Genomic DNA, 24,819 nt, shown 5'->3' on the forward strand with positions numbered 1-24,819 from the left:
CGGGCCACAAGTTTATCACCCCTGCTCTACATAGTTGCTTATAATTATTATACAATTGTATAACAGCGGCCAGTTGTTTCGCCGGATTTGGCACTGGTTACTAGTCGGGCCCCACCCAGGGGCCTAGGACGTTGTAACGTATTTTCGTAATATGCGTGCAGATCCAAGCAGTGCGGCTTTTTGCATTTGACTGATGGTGATTTTGTCAATTTTTAACTGTTTTAAATGTAATTCCAGTGCTTTTGGAATAGCACCCAGTGTGCCAATTACCACTGAAATTACCACTGCTGGTTTGTGCCATAGTCGTTGAATTTCAATTTTTAAGTCCTGGTATTTTGCGATTTTTTTCATGTTCCTTCTCAGCGACCCTGCTATCACCTGGTATTGCGATGTCTATGATTGTGACCTTATTTTTCTCAACCAATGTGATGTCTGGTGTATTATGCGCCAGTATTTTGTATTATTATTATTATTATACAATTGTATCACAGCGGCCAGTTGTTTCGCCGGATTTGGCATTGGTTACTAGTCGGGCCCCACCCAGGGGCCTAGGACGTCGTAACGTATTTTCGTAATATGCGTGCAGATCCAAGCAGTGCGGCTTTTTGCATTTGACTGATGGTGATTTTGTCAATTTTTAACTGTTTTAAATGTAATTCCAGTGCTTTTGGAATAGCACCCAGTGTGCCAATTACCACTGGAACTACCACTGCTGGTTTGTGCCATAGTCGTTGAATTTCGATTTTTAAGTCCTGATATCTTGCGATTTTTTCATGTTCCTTCTCGGCGACCCTGCTATCACCTGGTATTGCAATGTCTATGATTGTGACCTTATTTTTCTCAACCAGTGTGATGTCTGGTGTATTATGCGCCAGTATTTTGTCTGTTTGTATACGGAAATCCCACAAGATCTTGACCATCTGATTTTCGGTGGCTTTTTCAGGCTGATGTTCCCACCAGTTTGTTGCTGTTTTAATATTATAATTTTTGCACAAATTCCAATGGATCATTTGTGCTACTGAATTGTGCCGCAATTTATAATCAGTCTGCGCGATTTTTTTACAGCAGCTGAGTATGTGATCAACAGTTTCGTCAGCTTCTTTGCAAAGTCTGCATTTGGCATCATCAGAGGATTTTTCGATTTTGGCCTTAATGGCATTTGTGCGGATAGCTTGTTCTTGCGCAGCCAGGATTAGTGACTCTGTTTCTTTCTTTAATGTACCTGTTTTTAACCATAACCAAGTTTGTTCACTGTCCACTTTATCTTTTATTTTTTCCAGAAATTGACCATGCAGTGCTTTGTTCTGCCAACTCTCCATTCTTGATTTTATCACATCTTTTCTGTATTCTTGTTTTGTCTGTTGGGCCTTCAGTAGATTTTTGTTCTTTACTTCGATTAATAGATGTTCTTGACTTTCTTTTAAATAATCAGCCAGTGCATGTTTTTCTTCTTCAACTGTTTGCTTCACTTGTAATAATCCTCTGCCACCTGATTTTCAGGGCAGGTAAATAGCAATAGCAGTAGACTTATATACCGCTTCATAGGCCTTTCAGGCCTCTCTAAGCGGTTTACAGAGAGTCAGCATATAAAGTCTATCAGTATCACCACGTGGATGTAAACTGTAGTGCATTGTCATTAGTTTCCTGGTTTTTCGGTCCAAAAGGTCCAAATCAGCTTGTGTCCAGTTAACTATGCCAGCTGTGTATCTTATAACTGGTATTGCCCAGGTATTTATGGCCTTGATTGTATTTCCACCATTCAATTTAGATTTCAAAATTTTCCTAACTCTGTTGGTGTACTCTCGCCTGACAATAGTTTTTACTTCTCCATGCTTGATGTTATCCAACTGCAGAATGCCTAAATATTTGTAGGCTTCATTTTCTTTGCATTTAATTAGTTGGCCATTGGGCATTTCAATTCCCTCACATGCAGTGATTTTGCCCCTTTTTATGGATACAGTGGCGCATTTTTCCATGCCAAACTGCATTGAATACTCGGACTGTATTTGTCAATGATTGGATTTCTATTTCTGACTTTTATTATTAATTAATTAATATTAATTAATTAATATTAATTAATATTATTTTTAATATTAATTAATTAATATTAATTTACAATTAAATTATAACTTACAATTAAATTATAAGTATTACAACTTACAACTTTACAACTTACAATTAAATTATAAGTATTGCAAATAAGTAAATAAATATTTCAGCAATATTTATTTTGTCTTCAATGTTATCTACACAATCTGCAATTTATTATTAAGGAATACATTGCTGGGTTTCATTATGTGTATGACATTCTCCACATAGAAATAGCTTAATCCTTATTATGAAAAGCCTGTAAGGTCAAACCCAATCATTACCTCAATTATAGATAAGGGTGGCAAATAGCATGTCCTGTTTACTTGTTATTCAGAAAACACCCCTTTTTATGAGAAATAAAAGATCAGATGATGATGATGATGATGATGATGATAATAATAATTATCATTATTATTATTAATAATAATAATAATTAATAATTAATAATTAATATTAATTAATATTAATTAATTAATATTAATTAATTAATTAATAATTAATAATATTAATATTAAATTTAATTAATAATTTAATATTAATTAATATTAATAATATTAATATTATTAATTATTAATTAATTATTATTAATTAATATTAATTATTAATAATTAATAATTAATAATTAATAATTAATAATTAATAATAATAATAATGATAATGATAATTATCATCATCATCATCATCATCATCATCATCATCATCATCATCATCATCATCTGATCTTTTATTTCTCATAAAAAGGGGTGTTTTCTGAATAACAAGTAAACAGGACATGCTATTTGCCACCCTTATCTATAATTGAGGTAATGATTGGGTTTGACCTTACAGGCTTTTCATAATAAGGATTAAGCTATTTCTATGTGGAGAATGTCATACACATAATGAAACCCAGCAATGTATTCCTTAATAATAAATTGCAGATTGTGTAGATAACATTGAAGACAAAATAAATATTGCTGAAATATTTATTTACTTATTTGCAATACTTATAATTTGCCCAAAACCTGAAGTATGTGAAAGAGGTTTCAAAGCACTCAGAAGATTCCTTTGGTTTGTCATAATGCAAACATACACATATATACAAAGGCTGGAATCTAAAATATACAAAGGCTTGAACCTCTTCTGTAGCCATAGATTATTGAAAATCCATTGGTACAGAAAAGCATGTTCTTTGGATGTGTCTGTGTTAACTTGGTCTTCTGGTGCTCCATGTACTACATTTATTTAACCTAGAAAAGTACATGCCAAGTAAATCTACTGTGATACTTGGCTTCCAGTTCCATCTTCATTCATACACATTTTGAGTTTTATTATTTCAAAGGAGACTTCTAGCTGTTGTTTATAAAAGAATGTGTATGTTTGCTTCTTAAGTGGGATAATAGCATGATCAAAGTGAGTGCAGAAATAAAACTCTGTGAGAGGGCAGTGCAACTGCTCCCTTGGAAACATAAATATCCAGCACATTTTGGTATATCCTCTTGGCAAAAGTATGTGCTCATTTTCAGAATAATATGGGCTTTTTCATAGCAGTTTAAATGCCTTCTTTTTTTTCTTACCTTTCTTTAGTGGACATAAATATGATGGTAACACAGCTGATGCACCTGGAGCTTTTCAAATATTATTGGTAAAAAGACACAAAAATGAACCTCTTTAAATGAACCTCCAGGCTCCAGTTCAAGCATTAAGAACTGGAAATAGCACAGTGGCCTATTAGCCTTGGTCAATAAACCTCAGAAATATTTTTGGTGATTACCTACCAATATATTTAAAAATGCAATCTAAAGAATGACATTCTTAGAGAATGTCTTCAGCAATTTTATATGGTAGTCCTGCACTATCCCTGCTTCTTCAGTACTACAGTTCCTAAAAATCCAAATGATTTTTTCTTTGCCTCAAATCACAAAAATTGTTACAATTTTCTTTAAGTAAAAAACTAGTATCTTTTCAGGTTTTTTAAAATTACATAATGTTCATTTCAGGTTCATGAATTGGAAAGAATTGCAACAGGAAAGCACCTATATGAACAAAACAAAAAACAACAACAACAAAAAAAACAAAGCCCACTAGCAACCTTCCTTTTAGCATCACTGGCAGATGGTAAATATCAAATTGGGGACACCAATCTCATAATTAGCCCATTGAAAGATATAAAGGGCATTATGACTGCAGATGTTCTCAGTGCAACACACTGAAAGATAGCTAGAAGTCATTATCAGCAAAGCGGGCCATCAGATTTCATAATGGATCATTTTCACAAATGTTTTTTTCTTCTTCTCTATGGTTTGGAACTTTCACTGTCATGACACAATATGGATTTTGTATTTTATATTTTTTTATTTGTTGTTTTTTATGTTTATTGTTTGTCACCCAGAGTCATTTTTGGTGGATGGCTAAGTAAGTAAGTAAGTAAGTAAGTAAGTGAGTAAGTGAGTAAGTGAGTAAGTAAATAAGTAGCTTTAAATTAGTTGCTTTGGGTAGCAAGATGGACAATACATTAATTAAACTTTCAGACTTTTAAACTTTGTTAAATTTTTGTTATCTAGTTTAAAGAAAAGCATTTAATCAATGAAAGATTTATAATGAATATACAGTGAACTGTGCTTCTACACTGAATTATATTCCTGGTTATTTTTAACTTATTTCATCCTTATTCCTACTGTAGTATGCCACCATTGATTTAGTTTTATAAATGATAGTTTATTACACAAATATCCTAATATAGTTATTTGGGGTTAGCTGCAAAATTAAGATGTAATCATGGACATACTGTAGATCCAACCAAGCATAAGATAATTAAAACAAATAAAAAGAATTTGATTTCTTTCTGAGCAATAATGAATTATTGATCCAATCTATACAATTAAATGATAGTGAATGTAATACTTTGTAGAATTTTTACTGCAGCACAATTTGTATTAATTGATATATTATTTTGATATATTTTTCAGTTGGTTTCCCACAATATCAAACATTTCTAGAAGTACTTTTAGTTACATAATATGTTACATTTTAGAGGATCTATTTGATATGGTGGTTAAAATATCAGGCTAGAAAACTCCTTAGGCATAAAGCATAATGGTATGTGGACCAGAGCAAATCCCCGGGCTGCAGCTTATTACCAGCCTTGAGCTGTGGACGTGGCAGGTGAATGTGCATGGGCACATGTGCATCCCTACTTGTGCAAGTAGTGGGTAAGCATGGGCATGTGTGCTTCATTTGTGCAAGTGGCAGGCGTTTATGCTCACAGCTTGTGCAAATGGAGTTGCATGTGTGCCCGTGCCCTTGACCACCATTCATGCAGAACATCCGTTCTCCCTCCCAAGCAAATCCACAAAGTCAGAAAGGTTGGAAAACTCTGAACTAAGAGAATGGCCAAATAAAGGCTGATGCAAAGTCACCTAATTGTAATGGCCTGATCCTCGGGGGCTGGCTCAGATTATGAGGAAGAGCTGTCTCTGGGGACATTGGACAGGGACTAGATAGATGAGAAAGGCTTGGTGACGAGTTTGGAAGGTTGAGGCAAAGTTTGTCAGGAACATCAGGGAAATTCGTGAGCAAATGATCAGACAAATGGCCAGTTGTGTGGGCCAGAGAAGAGTTGCAGTTTCAGCTAGTCAGTGGTAATGAAGAGGAGTTGGTGATTCCTGGATCCTAGGTCACACAGAGCTGAGTGAAGAAAGACACAATAGAGGCTGGCAAGGCTACTTATGAGGAGGCAGCCTTGCTCCTCCTAATGAGGCACAATGGTCAGCACCTATGTAATTTGGCATTTGAAACCTGAGTGTTGTCAGAGGCAATTGTTCACAACCCATTGTTTAATGCATGTGCTTGCCTATTCACTTTGTTGTGCCTTGACTCCATTGACTTGTATTTATTTTGCTGTGGAACCTTTCTGGGTGTTAGATTCAGAGAGTTGGGGTGGTTTATCTTGCTTTCATTGTCCATTGCATTCTGGACCAGCTGAAGCCTATGGGTGCTCTTCAAGGGCAGCACCATGTAGAGAGTGTTGCAGTATTCCAGGCGAGAAAGGACGAAGGCATGAGTGATTGTGCACAAAGCATCCTGATCCAAAAAGGGGTGCAACTGATGTATCAGGTGAACCTGGTAAAAGCCCCTCCCCCCTGGTCATGGACATCAGGTGTTCTTCTAAACTAAGCCACATATCCAGAAGGACTCCCAGATTGCGGGCCCACTCTGAGGGGGGTAAAGTTTCTTCCCCTATCATCAAAGATGGGACAAGATGCACAAATCGGGATGACGGAAACCACAGCCACTCAGTCTTGGAGGGATTGAGCTTGAGCCTGTTCCTTTCCATCCAGATCCGCACAGCCTCCAGGCATCGGGGGCATTGTTTGGGTAGAGATAAAAAGTTGGGTATCATCAACATATTGATGATACCATACCCCAAAACCACAGAGGATCACACCCAGTGCTTTCATATATATGTTGAACAGGAGGGGTGAGAGAACTGACCCCACAAATGAGGTACCTCTGGGTCGATCCCTGTCCTCCAGTCAACACGAACTGTGACCGATCTGACAGGTAGGAGGAGAACCACCACAAAATGGTGCCCCCCACTCCCAACCCCCCAAGTTGTTGCAGTAGGATACCATGGTCGATGGTATCAAAAGCCGCCGAGAGGTCTAACAGGACTAGGACAGAGGAGCAGCCCCTGTCCCAGGCCCGCCAGAGATCATCAACCAACACAACCAATGCCGTCTCCGTGCTGTATCTGGGCCTGAAACCCAACTGAAACGGATCCAGGTAGGCAGCTTCATCCAGGTACTGGGGAAGCTGACGTGCTACCACACTCTCAACAACCTTCGCTACAAAGTGAAGGTTGGAGACCAGGCGATAGTTGGCTAAAGAAGCTGGGTCCAGGGAAGGCTTCTTAAGGAGGGGCCTCACCACCGCCTCCTTCAAGGTGGTGGGAAAGAACCCCTCTATCAATGAAGCATTGGTAATCGCCTGGAGCCAGCCTCATGTCACCTCCATGGAAGCCGAAACTAACCAAGAGGGACACGGGTCGAGCACACAAGAGGCAGCACTGAGTCTCCCCATAATCCTGTCCATGCCCTCAGGGGTCACAGGGTCAAACTCATCCCAGATAGTCTCTACAAGATTCATCCCCATCGACTCACCCGAATCTACCTAGTCAGAGTCCAAGCTTGTCCAAATCTGAGTGATTTTATCCTGCAGATACTGAACAAATTCTTCAGCCCTACCCTGCAAGAGGTCTTTTCCAGTTCCTTGGTTAAGAAAGGAGCAGGTCACCCAAAACAGGGCAGCTGGGCAGTTATCTGCAGATGCAATAAGAGCAGAAAAATGTTGCCACTTTGCTGCTTTTATCATCACTAAGTAGGATTTAATATGAATTCTTACTAGTGTTCGATCAGATTCGGACCGGCTGGCCCTCCAATCACTCTCTAGGCATCTTTTCCAGTGTTTCTTTTTTTTATTAAAATTTTTAAATAGATTTTACAAGTATTTCCTCTTCCCCTTCCCTCCCTCCACACCAACCACGCACCCCCTCCAACCCTCACCCTCACCCTCCCAGAACAAATTACAGGGTATAAACATTTAAAAATCATACACTAACATAAACTAACTAACTTTAGCATCGTACCTTCACTTATACTTTAACTTGCCTTTTATTAAGCTAACTTTAGGTAAATTGTAACATTCCTTGTTCATTCATTCATAAGCTAATTGAAATTTCTTAGTCCAATATTTATTTTGAATATAATCAGTCCATCTTCTCCATTCCAACTTGTATTTCTCATCTGAATGGTCCTTCAAGTATGCTGATATTTTGGCCATCTCTGCTAAGTTTATTACTTTTAATGTCCATTCTTGAATAGTGGCAATTCTTCCTTCTTCCAGTACTGCGCCACCAACAATCTTGCTGCCGTTGTTAAGTTCAAAATCAAATTAGTCTCTATAACTGTACAGTCTGTAATTATACCTAACAAGAATAACTGAGGAGTGAACTTTATCCTCTTTTTAAGAATATTTTGAATAATCTACCATATTTTTATCCAAAATGCTTTGACTTTTTTACAAGTCCACCATATATGATAATAAATAGCATCAGCACAATTACATCTCCAGCATTTAGATTGTAAATTCAGGTACGTACACGCTAACTTTTTGGGATCTAAATGCCATCTATAAAACATCTCTCTCAAGTTTTGGGCTTGCGTAAATTTTACATTTCTTATCCAAATCTTTTCCCATGTTTCCATCATTATTGGTTCTTCAAAGTTTTATGCCCATTTTATCATACAGTCTTTAACTAGCTCTGTTTCAGAATATGTTTCTATCTTTTCCAGTGTTTCAATTCCCAGAGCTCCTCAGTAAACCAGGGAGCTACCTGGGATCGATACCAGGTCAGAGCCTGCAAAGGCACAACATGATCCAAGGCTCCAGTGGCCGCCCTATCCCAGGCTTCCACTAGAGCTTCGGTCAAGCTGTGAGCAAGGGATTCAGGAAAAGTCCCAAGCTCCATCAGGAACCTTTCAGGGTCCATCAGGCACCTGGGGTGGAACCATCTAGTCGGTTCCACCTCCCTGTAGCGAGGGGTAGCAGTATGGAAGTCAAGCCTGATGAGGAAATTATCAGACCATGACAAGGGTTGGATAGAAATATCCCCTAAATCTAGATAATTCATCTACTGCCCAGAGACAAAAATCGGGTTGAGCATGTGTCCCGTGTTATGGGTGGGGTCTTGAATTAACTGAGTTAGATCCATATTGTCATGGAAACCATGAACTCCCAAGCTGACTCTGATGTCTCGTCAATGGAAGGCAGATTGAAATCCCCCAGGATCATAAGCCTGGGGAAATCAACCACCAATCCAGCTAACACATCCAGCAGCTCTGGCAGGGCCAATGAAATGTAGCAGGGAGACAGGTACGTAACAAAAAGGCCCACCTGAACTCCAAGGCCCCATTTCACAAAAAGGGACTGACACCCAGGTATCTGAGGCACAGTAACCTCCTGATGTCCGAGACTTTCCCTAATAACCACCGCTACACCCCCGCCCCTGCCCTGGGCTCTCAGCTGGTGAAACACCCAGAAACATGGTGGGTATAATTCACTAAGGGAACACCACACTCATGGCCCAAACAGGTCTTCGTAATGAATGTCAGGTCCGCTCTACCCTCTTGTATGAGGTCGCAAATGAGGGGAGCCTTATGTACCACGGACCTGGTGTTAAGCGACACCAGCCGGAGATCAGCGTCCCGTAATCCCAACCACCTGAGGGTGTGAGAAGGGCAATGAGGGTCGGAATGCGCGATTGCTCTTAAACAGCAAACCCGCGTCCCCCGAACATAATTTGGCCCTCGGTCTCCACCACATCTGCCTCTCCCACAAACAGGAGAGATGGTAAACCCCCCAATGAAATGGCTTAATGTCTCCCCAGAATCCCAACCCTTCCCAGCACTCCCGACCAGTGCCCATTAGTTAGCTCTGGCCTGTGCCCTGGCAGACTCCCCTCCAAGCCTGTATGAGCCATCTGGATCAACCCCCCATCCACCCCTTAACATTTGATTAAAAAACCCCTGTAAAGAATCCCTAAGAAGTCTCTTCTTCACATGCCACCTCTCGGGATCCCAAGATCCGTCATTAAGGAAGTGTCTTAATAGGTAAGAAGGCCATCCTCAGGAAAGGGGGAGTTCCCCGAGGGAGTAAAGTTCTGTCGCAGTATGACATAGAGGAGAGTGGGGCATCAACCAAATGGGATGACATCACAGGAAGATGGAATGGGGAGATGACATGTCCACGAGGGAGGACACTGACAGTGTTGAAGAGGGTAGCGGGAAGCTTATGTCCATCATAGCAATGGTCGGTGTTAAGGACAATATGTAGGGGTAACATCCAGATGTCAAAATCGCAGCAGATGGTAAATTGTGAGGTCGTGGCCAGTGATGGTGGCGGTGAGGACAATGGTGGCAGCGGCGGCTGCTCCAACAACTCCAACAACTAAGCTCAGTCCACACCAGCCACACTCATATCCATCGCCAGGGCCGCACTCCGTTGACCCAGTCCATAGTGTCACAAGAGGAGGGGCCAACTGGCCAAATGACACAGCATAGTGTCATAGCAGTGATGGTGATAGCAGAGGGGGCTACAATGAAGGACCCCCCCAACTCCAACTGCATTCACACCAACTACTGAAGCCATCTTCCACTGGCATCAATATCCATGCCAGCCGCTTCAGCCACTCCCCGCTGATCCAGCCTATCACATCCATAAGCAAGGGGGGGGAGCAACTGGGATAACATCATGGCATGAGGAGCGGCAGTTGCAGAACCCCAGGCAGGGCATCCCGCCACGGCTGCCAACAACCACATCCACGCCAACAGCCGCAGATGCTCTCCATTCTCCATTTACCACCAATTGCCCCATTTCACTCACAACGTTCTGGCTACGAGGCAGGAAATTGCAGCTCAAGAGTACTTCCAAGGTCCCAGGAAGTTCTCATAGCTGGATCTGGAACTATTGATGGAATTACCCCCTGCAAGCCCTGAGAAGGGCAATCATTTCCCTGAAGCTTTCCTCAAACGCGACAGGACACCATCTTGGGCATGCACAGAACTCACATCATATATATATTTGGCAGTGAAAGTCATTCAATTGGACTTACATTTACACATGTTTATATTACAAATTTTGCTTTCAATCCTTTTTAAAAAATTCCCAATGCTTGTGGATGCTGGGTTACAACCTATCTGCTTCTTTTGTCCTTGAAGAAAGACTATTATTGTTGCAATAGATTTGTGAGCATTCAACTGGAAGGGGTTTTTGTGTATATGTTTTTGTCTTTTTTTTAAAAAAATACATTATTTTTAATGTTTTAGTTTAGTTTTGATTTCTCTCTGTTTAATTTTTTTTTCCGCTTGGATTTTGTATTTTAGTTTTCTGAATAAAATAAAAATTGAGATTAAAAAAGCAATGGAATGCGTGATAACATTTCAATAAACAATGTCCCTATTTTTTTTCAACAGATCAACAATGCATGCCTAGTGAAGCAAATCTCAAAACATCAGTCCTGAAAACTTACTATATTACTCAGTCATTCTTACAGCTTAGATATTTTATCACTTTCAACAATTAAACTCATTGCTCTTCTCAAAGAAAGAATACTATACAAACTGAATGCTATATGGCTTGTCAGATAGTTTAGATTCCTCTATGTATGTTGTTGAAAAAACAGACATCCAGAAATTTTTCTGGTGCATTTGATGAGCTACATTTCTCAACACTTTATTCAATTTCCTGCTGGGATCCATGAGACAGAGATAGGTATCTGAAAATTACTATTCATTCCCCCACCCCTTTGCTTGTTAATCACTAAACATATTTCTACTCTTACAATTTTCCCTCATAGAGGTTTAAACTCTGAAATTGTTTTAACATTGAAGAAAGTATATTTACATACATGTCTGCACACATACACCAAAAGAAGAAAACAAAACAATAATAACACACATGTATTTAAAAAAAACAACCATAATATTCTGCTGAAGCAGTTAATTATGAAATTGTAATTTATTTTGCAAAAAGTAACTTCAAAATTTCAAAATAGGTAGATTGTTTCCTGATTCTTTTTTTAGGGCTTGAAATCTTTTTCTGTTCCACTTAGTTTTCTAAATGAATTCATATCATAGCCTATTATCAATTATAACCATCTGCAGGCCCCATTTTCTGATTTCATTTTTAAATATCTATCTTTGAAAGACTTGAAATTTAAAGTGACACATTGAATATGGCAGGAGGTACAAAAGATTTCAGAGAGTATTATTTTCTCATTTGAAGGCATAGCTTGCTTTTGCAAGTTCTACGTTGATGCTATTATACATCTTGGCATAAATGATCTGTCCCAAAAAGATGTACTTTCTGTGAAGAATGATTTCCAGAGCTTGGGGTATGAACTTAGTAGTGTAGGTTGTAGGCTTATCTTTTCAGAGGTCTTACCAGTATATAAGGAACAAAAAGGGAAGGGCCAGCGTGTAGCAGAGTTTAATGTGTGGCTAAAGGAGTGGTGTAAAAGGGAAGGTTTTGGTTTTATTAGTCATGATGCCTGCACCTAGTCCAATGAAAAACTGTACAAAAGAGATGGTTTGTACCCATCCAAGAAAGGGACTGAGTTTCTTGGCATTAAATTCACATATTTTCTGGATAAACATTTAAACTGAACAGCGGGGACAGAGAATTAATTGATACAGAACATTTCTGACCACAGCAATCTAAAACTCATAGGGTTATCAGTGCATGTAACATAGATGTTTGTGCGGGTAAGTTTATAACTGCTGCTGTGAAGCAAAACCAAGCATTTAATAGTGAGTGCCATACCATGTGCATGAATCATATAAGTGGCAAGAAAATAGAGGTAGTCAGGCAAAACACAGGTTATGTAGACAGTAAACACAGGGTCAATCAAAATGGACTCAAATGTCTATACACCAATGCACAGAGTATGAGGAATAAACAGGGTGAATTAGAAATTCAAGTAAATGAGGGCAGATACGATATTGTTGCCATTACAGAAACTTGGTGGGGTGAAACCCACAAATGGAACATACAGCTAGAAGGATTTAAATTATTTAAAAGAAATAGACCAAATAAAAGAGGAGGTGGAGTTACACTATATATAGAGGAAAAATGATGAGAACTATCTTGAATGCATTTGGGTCAATATTAAAGGTTGTGGGGGAAATGACATTGCCATAGGTCTATACTACAGGCCACCCAACCAAGCAGAGGAAGTAGGTGAACTTTTTGCTAGTCAGCTAACTAAGGTATGTAGGAAGACATACTAATGAAAGATTTTAACTACCCTGACATCAGCTGGGAAACAAACTCTGCCCAAGTGAAAGATCCAACAGGTTCCTAACAAACCTAGCAGACAACTTTGTTTCCCAAAACTTAGAGAAGGGAAGAAAGGGATCAGCCATATTTGTCACAAAGTGACAAAATTAGTGGACCAGAGAAATGCTGTCAAAATAGTTTACTTGGACTTCAGTAAGGCATTTGATAAGGTAGACCATAACCTACTACTAGATAAAGTAGAAGAATGTGGGTTAGACAGCATCACCACCAGATGGATTCGTAACTGGCTGACCAACCACACTCAACGTGTAGTCCGCAATGGAACTGCATCTACATGGAGGGAAGTACCCCAAGGCTCTGTTTTAGGCCCAGTACTCTTCAACATCTTCATCAATGATTTGGATGAGGGAATAAATGGGGAACTCATCAAATTTGCAGATGACACCAAGCTGGCAGGAATAGCCAACACTCCAGAAGATAGGCTTAAGATATAGAAGGATCTTGACAAACTTGAACATTGGGCACTAATTAAATGAAATTCAATGGTGAAAAGAGTAAGGTTCTACATTTAGGCAAGAAAAACATAATGCACAGGTACAGTATAGGTGGTACCTTCCTCAATGGTAGTAACTGTGAGAGGGATCTTGGAGTCCTAGTGGACAACCATTTAAATATGTGCCAGCAGTGTGCAGCAGCTGCAAAAAAAGCCAACATGGTTCTAGGCTACATAAACAGAAGGATAGAATCAAGATCACGTGAAGTGTTAATACCACTTTATAATGCATTGGTAAGGCCACACTTGGAATACTGCATTCAGTTTTGGTCACCACAGTGTAGAAAAGATGTGGAGACTCTAGAAAGAGTGCAGAGAAGAGCAACAAAGATGATTAGGGGACTGGAGGCTAAAACATATGAAGGATGGTTGCAGGAACTAGGTATGTCTAGTTTAATGAAAAGAAGGACTAGGGGAAACATGATAGCTGTGTTCCAATATCTTAGAGGATGCCATAAAGAAGAGGGAGTCAAACTATTCTCCAAGGCACCTGAGGGTACAGCAAGAAACAATGGATGGAAACTAATCAAGGAGAGAAGCAACTTAGAACTGAGGAGAAATTTCCTGACAGTTAGAACAATTAAACAGTGGAACAGCTTGCCTCCAGAAGTTGTGAATGCCCCAACACTGCAAGTCTTTAAGAAGATGTTGGATAGCCATTTGTCTGAAACGGTATAGGGTTTCCTGCCTAGGCAGGGGGTTGTACTAGAAGACCTCCAAGGTCCCTTCCAACTCTGCTATTGTATTGTATTACTTAACTTTTCAACAAGAGATGGCTGAGATTGAAGTGGAGGGTAGTTGCATTTGCCGTATCATTTTGCCCAAAAATAAAACCAACATTCTAGTCCTCATTGTGCTGATATTAAGGATGTTTTAAAGGGGAACATAGGAATCCCCTTTGACCCCTCAGCCTGTTTTGTGCATCCAGAGACTCTTGAAAGTGAGATGAGCAGCATATCCATTTGATAAATAAGATGTTTTTAGGGGTGTGCACCATTCTGCAGTCATCCTTTACCTTTAATGGTTTGCCAAGAACAGCCTTCCCAAAATTAGGAGGAGACAGTGCAGCAAAGTACACAGGCTGGGTCAGGATCCCTTCAGAATGAAATTAAAATTAATTTACATTTAAATTTATTCAGTATGTTGCCATAATAACAGGCTATGACAGGAGTTCTCAACTTTAGTGCGGGATAGTACATTTTTTAAAAAGCTGATCAGACCTCAGGCAAAATCCAAGCGCTGTCCAACCTCATTTATTTATTTGATTTTTATCCTGCTTTTATTTTGCATAAGTAATTCAAGGTGGTGAATATATCTAGAATAGAATAGAATAGAGCTGGAAGGGACCTTTGAGGTCATCTAGTTCAGTCCACTGCTCAAGCAGGAGAACCTATACCATATCTATCTATGTATCTATGTATCTATGTATCTATCTATGTATCTATGTATCTATGTATCTATCTATCTATCTATCTATCTATCTATCTATCTATCTATCTATCTATCTATCTATCATCTATCTATCATCTATCTATCTATCTCTTCTTCCTCCTCCTATTTTCTCCCGACAACAACCTTGTGTGGTGGAGTGAGCTGAGGGAGAGTGACTGGTCCAAAGTCATGCAACCACGGTTGTCTAGAGGGACTAGAACTCATACTTTCCTGGTGATTGGCTAAAAGTCATCCAATTATTGGGAGAGGGGAATTCTGGGAGTCCACTCCACTTTAAGTGGCCAAGATTGAAAAGTATTGTTTTAGGGAATACTTACTGCCTAGTTTTAGACAGGAAAAAACCTTTAGCCTCTTCTGCTCCAAGTTCCATTTTTAATTAAAGATTCATTTATTTAATTATTTGGTAAATTAATGGAACAACTTGCCTCCAGAAGTTGAGAATGCTCCAACACTGGAAGTTTTAAAGAAGATGTTGGATATCCATTTATCTGAAGTGGTGTAGGGTTTCCTGTCTGAGCAGGGGGTTGGACTAGAAGACCTCCAAGGTACCTTCCAATTCTATTTCTATTCCTATTCCTATTTGATTTTCATCTTTTATCCTGTCATTATAGCACCCATTCAATGACTATCAGCTCCAGCAATGATTTTTAGGAAAGCACTTTTGTGACTATACACCAGGGGTGGGTTTCTCGCCCCGTTCCAACCGGATCGGTTGGAACGAGGCCGGTGGCGTCCTCGCGCAGGCACGCGGCGCGTGCGTGCACGCACGCGGCGTCCTCGCGCACGCACGCGGCATCCTCGTGCACGCACGCGGCGCGTGCATGCGTATTAGCGTCTGCGCGATGCTCCAGCTGCTCCTGGAGGATCGCGCAGGCGTTCTGCGCATGCGTGGAAAGCGCGAAATTCAAAAAAACCGGGTAAGGAGCGGGCGCGGGTGTGCGGGCGCGCGCGGGCGCGGGGGGGGGGGGCCTTCGCCGTTCCCGGAAGTTACTTACTTCCGGGTTCGGCGACCAACCGGATCGCAGGGACCGGTGCGAACCGGTTGAAACCCAGCCCTGCTATACACTGAATGTTAAGGTTCCAGTACAGCCATACACTTTCACTGCAATCTTCAGAGAACTGTTACATTAAAGAAATATATAAAATCCTTGAGAAATTTCCTCCATTGAAGTAAGCTCTTAAGCTCCATTGAGGACTCTTTAAAAAAATCTATAAATCATCTAGACATTTCTCTTCTGCAGTAGACTTGCCAAAATTATTTTGCTTTCTTTTCAGTTTGCTTTACCTATGGAGGTAAGTACAAAATTGTTTTTAGTTTTGTTTCTAAAATGTTAATTGTGTCCTAGAATGCCCATAGGAGGCAATGTGTAATAATAAGCAGAAGTGTTGTTTCTTCAGGTTTTAAAGGGCAATGCCAGCTTTGGCTCCAAAACTAAGATCCAATAACCATTTTTTTAAAACAAAACGATCATATCCATTGTATGATGAAGTAATTTCTTGTGACTTTCTGAACATACCACACATTTAGTTTATTAAAGATTTTCTGCTTCAAAACTTCATCTCAATTCTGCACTTTAGAATTAAGTTTTGAAGGACAGATATTTCCTATTTAAAGTTCTTTCATATCCTCAGACTTCTTTCACATAACTATTTGATTGGATGGATTTGGTTTTACTTTTCTAGTCTTAAGCTGTTCTTCTTGAAAGAGAGTCTATATAAAAACTAAAGAGTGTTGAACTATTAGCAATAGAAAATAATATTTTCACGATGTCCTTTATAATCAGATGTCCTTTCTAAAATAGATTTTATCAAAATAACAAAAAGTCCCTCTCCAATGAAGAATGATATAAATTGAATAAATAAATAAATCCAGTTTTTAAGATTTCTATAATCCGATGCCTTTTTCACATTAGATTATAGAAATCTCAAATACTGGATTTATTCACCTTATTCAATTTATCTCAGTGTTATTTTGATAAAACTATTTTGTGAGCAAGGGAGATGATTAACCAATTCCCTAATAATAGAGAAATGAGCAGATGTTTTAATCAGGCCATGTTTGGCAAACTGTTATTCACGCTCTGGTGTGTGTATGTTTGTGTGTGTGTGTGTGTGTATGTATGTATGTATGTGTGTATGTATGTATATATGTATGTATACATATATATGTATGTATATATGTGTGTGTGTATGTATGTATATATATAAATGTATGTGTGTATGTATGTATGTATATATGTGTGTATACATATATATGTATGTATATATATATGTGTGTGTATATATGTATGTGTGTATGTATGTATGTATATATGTATATATGTATGTATGTATACATTTATGTATATATATATATATATGTACGTATGTATATGTATGTATGTATGTACACTCACAGACACATATACACACATATACATACATACATATACATACATACATACACACACACACACACACAATACTGAAATACATTCCTTTTTCTCATAATGGCATCTAAACTATAACAATGTGTTTAACCATATTATGGTTTGTTCGTTTTGCTTTGAAAATCCTTTTAAAATCATTAACTCAAAATCCTAGGGCTATGTTTATGTTGCATATTCTTTTAAGACTAAGGTCAGCAAAAAGAAGTTTGACAGAAAAAGAAGACAAAAAAGGGGGCAGGGAAGGTCATTGTCTCCTCTTGACTAACAAACTTGGAAATGTAAGTATTTAAATGGTGATATTTTATAAGAGCATAAAAACAAATTACAAAATCAGATGCTCCCAAATTTAGTTAAGACTGTCAAATCTTAACTGCTGCAGGGCCATTTGAGTTGTATTGGCCAACAGTTCAATCATTTTCTGCTGGTACATTTTCAGAACCTTTTCAAAAAGAAAGTAAAATTCAGAATAGTCAATTTCTCTTCAAAATCAGAATTCTTTATTTAGGTTAATTTGATGGTGTCCAGAACTTTCCATGAACGTATGATAAACATCTGATCTATTTCAGTTTTCCAAATCTTCCTTTCAGGCTCCCCACTCCAGATTTTATGTGTAAATAGAATTTTCATATAGATTCAGTCATGCAGCGCTAATATTATGTGTCATCAGGCTCCTGGTCCATTGATTGTTTCTCCAACTCCTCTTTAAAACAAATTATAATGGTATTGGATTTCAAATTTCATAGACACTGAAAATTATTTATAATGAAAGATTGGGAAGAAATTACAAACCAAACCTTGGTTCTTCCAAGGATGTGACAATGGACCCCATGGACAATGTTCCTCCAGACCTTCCTGTCCTCTACCATCCTCTACCATCCTCTGAGACCATTTAAGCTCATGCCTACTGCTTCGATGACTCCATCCAGCCACCTGATTCTCTGTCGTCCCATTCTTCTTTTGCCCTCAATCTTTCCCAGCATTAGGCTCTTCTCCAGTGAGTCCTTCCTTCTCATTAGGCGGCCAAAGTATTTGAATTTCAATGGAAAGCAGGGTGATTGCAATTATTTCTTCTGCAGTCCTAACAATGTGTTGAAGTTGATATGCCAAACCAGATAGTTATTAAGGTAGAAATGACAGACTCAATAATTCCTCTGTAGAACTGTATCAGCAGCTCCTTGGGCAGTCTGAGCTTTTTGAGTTGGTGTAGGAAGAACATTCTTTGTTGTGCTTTTTTAATGACATTTTTGAAGTTAAATGACCATTTGTGTCCTGAGATATTAAAGTCCTGAGATGTTTTATAACCTGGAAGTTTGAAGGTCTCTACTGTTAATATTATATTGTCTAGTGTTGTGGTAGAGTAAGAGGGCTTCTCCTAAAATCTATCATTTCTACAGTTTTGAGGGTTTTGAGTGTGTTCTGTTCAAGATTGTTCCGGCTGCACCACAGGGCCAGTTATTTAACTTCTGTCTATTTGCAGATTCATTGTCATCTTGAATGAGACTAATCACTATTGTATCATCTGCAAACTTCAGAACTTTAATAGAGGGATCCTTTGAGATGTAATCATTGGTATAGAGAGAAAAGAATAATGGAGAGAGCATACAGCCCTGGAGGGTACCTGTGGTAATTGTGCAGGTATCTGATGTGATTTTGCCTATCTTCATCTGCTGCTTCCTATCTGTTAGAAAGCTTATGATCCACTTACAAGTGTGGTCAAGCATACCTAGCTGAGTCAGTTTAGTGAAATGAATATCTGAAATGATGGCACTGAATACGGAATTGAAGTCTACAAAAAGACCTTTGCATAGGTCCTTGTAGATTCAAGATGTTGTAAGATGTAGTGCAGTGCCATATTAACAGCATCATATTTAGAAATATGCAGTGACATATTTAGGAATACATAATTGCTTAAGATCCTGTGTCTCCAGGTCTCAAATGAGGGTTATAATATAAATTATTATTCATGTCCTAAAATATTGAGTGATGAGGTATTAATTCATCATTATTTTTCTGGCTGTTAAGTGCCATATAAGATAGCTAGACTGCCTGTATTAATGGCCTAGAAAGAGCCATAAACAGATGGTGTATTGTATAATGGCAATCAGTAAGAAATATATAATGAATAACAAAATTTTAAAATATCAGTAGCCAGGGCTATTTGATGATTGAAATCTCAGCACAGATTCCTTTGTTTTTTATTTTATTTTACAGGAGCAATAAATAGTAATCACACTGTGATCCAAGGAAGGCAGTATTTCTATTAAAGAAAAGCAAAGAATACATCCATATAGAACCAACCTTTTTCCTGTGCACTGCTTGGAGAGTTCAAGCATGGGTTAAATTGGTCTGGTTGCTCTAGGACTGAGGAATCTTTTCCTTGGCCATGCCTCCTGGTTCTCCTCGACGCCAGATTTTTTCCTCAGTCTGGCAAGTTTAGGGACTATAGAGGTTTATAGAGGTTTATTTGCATTTGTAGGCCGCCCTTTTCCCTGAGGGGACTCAGGGCGGCGCACAGAAAACCAGGGAAGGGGGGATACAACGTTGAGACAACAACACATAATAAAATAATGAACAACATGCATACAACATTCGGGCGGGGTAGCAATCCTTATCCCCAGGCCTGACGGGCGAGCCAGTTCTTCAAGGCTGTGCGGAAGGCCTGGACGGTGGAGAGGGTACGAATCTCTACGGGGAGCTCGTTCCAAAGGGTCGGGGCCACTGCTGAAAAGGCCCTCCTCCTTGTAGTTGCCAGCCGACACTGGCTGGCCGATGGAATGCGGAGGAGGCCTAATCTATGAGATCGTATAGGTCGTAGGGAGGTAATTGGCAGAAGGCGGTCTCTCAGGTATCCAGATCCACTGCCATGTAGGGCTTTATGGGTGATCAATAGCACCTTGAAGCGCATCCGGAGATCGACAGGTAGCCAGCGCAGCTCGCGGAGGATAGGTGTAATGCGGGTGAATCGGGGTGCACCCGCAATCACTCGCGCGGCTGCGTTCTGTACTAGCTGAAGTCGCCGGATGCTCCTCAAGGGCAGCCCCATGTAGAGCACGTTGCAGTATTCCAGCCTAGAGGTCACAAGGGCCCGAGTGACTGTTGTGAGGGCCTCCCGATTCAGGTAGGGTCGCAACTGGCGCACCAGGCGTACCTGGGCGAATGCCCCCCTGGTCACAGCCGCTATATGGTGGTCGAATGACAGCTGTGGATCCAGGAGGACTCCCAAGTTGCGAACCCTCTCTGAGGGGTGTAAAATTTGACCCCCCAGCCTGAGTGTTGGATTATTGGCCAAATTTTTGGGAGGAAAACACAACAGCCACTCGGTCTTTTCTGGGTTGAGCACGAGCTTGTTAATCCTCATCCAGTCCATGACGGCTTCAAGCCCCCGGCCCATCACGTCAACCGCTTCATTGATTTGGCACGGGGCGGACAGATACAATTGAGTATCGTCCGCATATTGATGGTATCTGATCCCGTGCCTGCGGATGATCTCTCCCAGCGGTTTCATGTAGATGTTGAATAGTAGGGGGGATAAGACCGAACCCTGCGGCACCCCATATTTTAGGGGCCTTGGGGACGATCTCTGCCCTCCCACTAACACCGACTGCGACCTGTCCGAGAGGTAGGAGGAGAACCACCGTAACACGGTGCCTCCCACTCCCACCTCCCGCAGTCGTCGCAGAAGGATACCATGGTCGATGGTATCGAAAGCCGCTGAGAGGTCGAGGAGGACCAGGATGGAGGAATGTCCTTCATCTCTGGCTCTCCAAAGATCATCCATCAATGCGACCAAAGCGGTTTCTGTGCTGTAACCGGGTCTGAAGCCGGACTGGAAGGGGTCTAGATAATTTGCTTCCTCCAAGGACCGTTGGAGCTGGAAGGCCACCACCTTCTCAACAACCTTCCCCAGAAAGGGGAGGTTGGAGACCGGGCGATAGTTGTTAAGAACAGCTGGATCCAAGGATGGTTTCTTCAGGAGGGGTCTCACCACCGCCGCTTTCAGTGCGGCGGGGAAGTTCCCCTCCCGAAGGGAGGCGGTTACAACCGCCTGGATCCAGCCTCGTGTCACCTCACTGCAGTTAGAGACCAACCATGAGGGACACGGATCCAGGACACAGGTGGAGGAACTTACAGCTCTCATGGCCTTGTCCACATCCCCGGGGGTAACTTCCTGAAACTCAACCCAGAGCTGTTCTACTTGGTCCCCCTGTGCCTCGGCTGGAACTGCAGGTGTGGAGTCCAAGTCCGCCCGAAACCGAGCAATTTTGTCCGCTAAGAATTGGGCATATTCTTCAGCTCTGCCCTGCAGGGGTTCCCCCGTCTCCCTTTTATTCAACAGGGAGCGGGTTATCCTAAACAGGGCGGCTGGACGAGACTCAGCGGATGCAACCAGGGAGGCTATGTGTGATCTTTTAGCTGTCCTAAGTGCCCTAGTATATTCCCTGGTGCAGGTGGTTACCATTGCTCGGTTCGATGCGGACTTATCGGACCTCCAACGGTGCTCTAGGCATCTCCTCCGGCGCTTCATCTCCCGGAGTTCCTCGGTGAACCAAGGGGGTCTCCGGGATCCGCCGCCTCGGAGGAGCCGCAGTGGCGCAATCCGGTCGAGGGCCTCTGATGCTGCCAAGTGCCACGCAGCAGCCAGAGTCTCCGCCGGACTGTGGGCGAAAGTGTCAGGAATAACCCCAAGCTCTGTCTGGAACCTTACTGGCTCCATAAGGCGCCTGGGGCGGAACCACCTGGTCGGTTCCTCCTCCCTACAGTGGGGGTTTGGCCTCCGGAAGTCGAGCCTCAGTAGGCAATGGTCTGACCACGACAGGGGTATGATGTCACTCCCCCTCAGACCAAGATCACACATCCACTGCTCCGAGAGAAATACAAGGTCAAGCATGTGTCCCGCTGAATGGGTTGGGCCTCGAATTACTTGGGTCAAGCCCATGGCTGTCATGGAAGCCATGAACTCCTGCGCCCCATCAGAGTTTTCACCGAGCGACGGCAAATTAAAGTCCCCCAGGACCATCAACCTAGGGAACTCAATTGCCAGCTCGGCTACCGACTCGAGGAGCGAGGGGAGGGCTGCTGCAACGCTGTTGGGAGGCAGGTACGTTAGCAGCAGACCCACTTGACCCTTGAGGTCCAACTTTAACAGCAAAGACTCACACCCGACAATCTCCGGAGCAGGGACCCTACGAGGAACTAACGACTCCCGGATAACGGCGGCCACACCCCCACCCCTTCTCTGAGCTCTCGGCTGATGCAGCACCTGAAATCCTGCTGGGCACAGCTCTACAAGGGGGACTCCTCCCTCTGGGCCCAGCCAGGTCTCAGTAATACATGCCAGGTCTGCCCTCTCGTCTTCAATTAAGTCCCGGACGAGAGGAGCTTTATGTACGACAGACCTGGCATTTAGCGACAACAGCCTGAGGCCAGGGTCCTGACTACTTGCGCCATCTGGTCTTGGAGTGGGACTCATAGGGCCGGAAGGAGGGATCTCTGTAATATAGCGAACCCTCCTTCCCCGGTAATGGCTTGCCCTAAAGTCCCTAAAGACTAATTTGTGAGCTCCAGGTTCTAGATTTTAACTCAGGTTTGGACTCTCCTCTTTTGTAATTTTTTTCTCTTGTCCTTGCTCCTGTCAATTTTTCCTATCTAGCTTAGACTTTTTTTGTCCGAATTTTGTGTCAATTTTCGTCGTATTTTTTTTCCCCTTTGCATTTGTTCTGCTCGTCGACCTTGCAGCAGAGACTCGAAGGTAGGAGCGGACATGGGTGGTTGCTCCATTCGCCGCGCTGCCTAAGGATGGCAGCAGAGATTCCTTTGGAGGCTTCAATCTCGCAGTGGGGTGGCAAGGCTCTTGGCAGCTGCCAAGATCGAGCGGAGATTCCCTGCTCGTCAGGAGCGAAATGCTGCCAGCCACAGGAAGGTGTGCTTAAGAGCTGCAGTCACCATTTTCTCCATCTCCACCATCGCACCAGAGTGATGGCCATTTTGGAAAGCTCTTTTCATGCTTATTTCAATAGTCAATTTGCCACTTGTCCGTGCTCCTGCAGATAACTGCCGAGTAGCCAGCTGATCCTTTTTGGGGTTCCGGCAGGGTCACTGCCACTCGGACTATCAGATTTGGGAAGCACAGGTGTCTTGGCAGCCTGGCAGTCATACACCGGCACAGAGAGAGCTGGTCTTATTACTCTTACCCTCTCTGCATCATCTGCTAGGCTTCGCAACCACCCAGTCTGCGTTTCCTTTAAGAGACCTCCTCCATTGATTCTATGGCTGTTATATTGACTGACTGTTTCCCAGTGAGTGACTCTTGCCTCTGAGCCTCAATAACTTGGACATTTCTATGACTGTTCTATTGATTGACTTTTGATTCTAAGCCTCAATAGCCTGTGAATTCCAGCTGCATCACACCACTTCCAGCCACCTCAGTCTCCATCGTCCCTGCCATTCATCCATGCCTGGTTCCAGATGGCTGAGGATCCTAACACTAGAGTTACGGAGCAGCCCAGACCATCTACTTCCCTTGATGGTAGACCAGGACCCGCCCAAGTCCCTAGCCAGGGAAAATCCTCAGGCGAGGGCAAGAGGTCAAGGAAGGACAGGTGGCCAGTCATGGTACTCATTCCTACAAATTATCATCTGCGGCTACGGATAGGGATGCTGAATGGAGACAGCAGGCTCTCGAAAAACAATTTGAGAAGGCCCAATGTCAGGCAACAAGGGAGGCCCTGCAGCCCTCTGCATGGGCTGAGCTGCCCTTCCACCATCTTCCATGGGGAATCCCCTGAGGGTCATTGAGAAGGAGGTGGAGTCACAGGATTTATCCCCAGATATCTCCTTGGCAGATCCGGGCTCTCCCACTCCCTCTTCTGCCTCAGAATTAGGGTCAGGAAGCTTAGCACCCCTCCCTGGGGAGATTCCAGGCCCATCCTCTGTGTGCCAGGTTCACCTTTCTTCTGGAGATAGGGGAGAGCTTCGACCCACCGAGGTTCAGGAGCCCAAATTATCTGCCCACATGCAAGCAGTTATTGCCCACGCTATTTCCCAGGGCATAGCTTCAGAGGAGGGATCAGATGCCGGATAAGCAGGCACCACCTGGGTCCAGAAAGGAGGCACCTGGTACCAGCTGCCGGGCACACCATTCTTTGCTGGAATCCTCCATGCTCAGCAAGGTCTCCGTCTCAGAAGACCCAGAGCAGGAGGAGCAGGAACTTTTGGAGGATGAAGCCTAGCTTATTTAAATACATTTTGCATAAGGCTAAGTCCATTACCCAACTGGGTACTAAGCCCCAAGCAGGTCAGAGTTCTTTGGACTTGACCTCTGACCACTCTAATGAGAGCATGTTTAAGACACAGTCTCCCCCACAAGACCTTGTTCCAGTTCCCAGCCTCTTCCTGGATGTTGTTCAGCAGCAATGGGTCCAACCTGGTTCCCTAGCCTCACCCTCAGTCGGGGGGAGG

General features: G+C 42.0%; 1 pseudogene; it reads right to left on the bottom strand.

The window, feature by feature from the left end:
- Positions 1–548: 548 nt before the first annotated feature.
- Positions 549–24,819, bottom strand: part of LOC148045921 (uncharacterized) — a 183,541-nt pseudogene continuing 159,270 nt past the window's right edge.

Source organism: Thamnophis sirtalis, unplaced genomic scaffold (assembly GCF_051295495.1).
Source record: "Thamnophis sirtalis isolate CommonGarterSnake01/CBP01778 unplaced genomic scaffold, rThaSir2_p1.2 scaffold_4, whole genome shotgun sequence".
Taxonomy (NCBI): domain Eukaryota; kingdom Metazoa; phylum Chordata; class Lepidosauria; order Squamata; family Natricidae; genus Thamnophis; species Thamnophis sirtalis.